This window comes from Cynoglossus semilaevis, unplaced genomic scaffold (assembly GCF_000523025.1).
Source record: "Cynoglossus semilaevis isolate Cse_v1.0 unplaced genomic scaffold, Cse_v1.0 scaffold6211, whole genome shotgun sequence".
Lineage (NCBI taxonomy): Eukaryota > Metazoa > Chordata > Actinopteri > Pleuronectiformes > Cynoglossidae > Cynoglossus > Cynoglossus semilaevis.
Window position 1 is genome coordinate 1 of NW_007585755.1, and position 1,386 is coordinate 1,386.

At 41.6% G+C, this 1,386-nt stretch overlaps 1 long non-coding RNA gene across 1 annotated transcript; it reads left to right on the plus strand.

Moving 5' to 3' along the window:
- On the plus strand, positions 1–1,039 carry LOC103399125 (uncharacterized). The gene is made up of 3 exons (XR_523587.2): positions 1–33; positions 153–249; positions 858–1,039. It is a non-coding gene; the product is annotated as an uncharacterized LOC103399125 (long non-coding RNA).
- Positions 1,040–1,386: the final 347 nt, after the last annotated feature.

The window sequence follows — 1,386 nt, forward strand, 5'->3', positions numbered from 1 at the left end:
GAGTCACATTTGCTAATGCTTGACAACTTAGAGGTAAGTAAAAAAATGATTTTCTTAAATATCCTCTCGTCGGATTTCATCTGATGAATTTTGTCTGTTTCACTACAGTCCTCAGTGGGTTGTGTTTTGTTTTTTTTTTACTTCTGGGTTAGGTCGAGCCTGTAATGGAGAAGACAGAGACTTGTCCAGTTTGGCTTCTGAGATACAACATGCAAGAGACCTCATCACTTCCTAGTCCAACACACAAAGGTGAAAAAAAAAAACACACACGATGCACCCTCACCCTCACAGGCCTCCACAAGAGGCGCTGTAGGGATGCCGGGGCAGCGGCAGAGAGACGGTCGTGTGAACTAAGATAAATGGCATGTAAAAGTCATACATAAAGGCTAAAATGATTTTATCATTTTCTACGCCATCTATTGGGGAAACCAGCCCCTGCGCCTTAGTTTGCCCATGCTAGATTCTATTACACGGATGTTAGCAGTTTACATATTGCATTAAATGCACATTAGTGGGGTTATAGGCTAAGCTAACCCTCCTAACTGCAGTCTCTCCTTCTCTGGGCTTCACTAGCAGGTCCATAGCATGTGAGTTGCATTACTGCCACCTATTGGGGTTATTGAACACCTGTTAGTATTTAATCTAGAGGATGTCCTAATCACTTACAATGAAAGGAAAAATTAAAAAAAAAATGACCAGGAGATTGAAACCTTGTTGTTGTTCACAGGAACAAATGTCATGTGACCTTCTGTGACCCTGTAAAATTAGTTTAGGAATTTGAACTGATTTTAACAGACTTTTTATTGAAAACTTTTTTGGGGAAAAAAATCTGAATGAAATGTTTTTTTTTTCTCCAGATGTTCCTGAGAGAGCGGTGCGTCGTCAGAGCGTCCCTGGCAGCTCTGTTGTGAACACATCCACAGCCAGAGTGACGGTGAACACATACACACACACACACACCTTTTTTCCCAGCTGTACTCCTGCCTGTTGTTTCCATGGCGACAGAAGCTCAGCTGCTGTCAGCGGTTGATCAGCTGACAGGCACCATCTACAGCCAAAACACTGGCATCACCGACCGCAGAGAAGTGTTCAAGGTGATGTCACGCAGGATGCTCACATGTTCATTCTTTAAGTTTCATGACGAAAAACACCTGGATGTGTTCGAACCTTAAGTACAGCAGTTTATTAGGTGTGAAATGTTCCCAATAAAAAATGCCACATATTTAGATGCTAAACTGGTTGGTACTTTAAAAAAAAATTACAGATGAATCGCCATAAATATGTATTCAATTGTAATGGAGCCACGTCAGAACAATGTCAAACAAACACGGAGGCTACAGGAGGAGTACACACTCGTGTGTTGTTAGCGTTTCTTTTTGATCATGT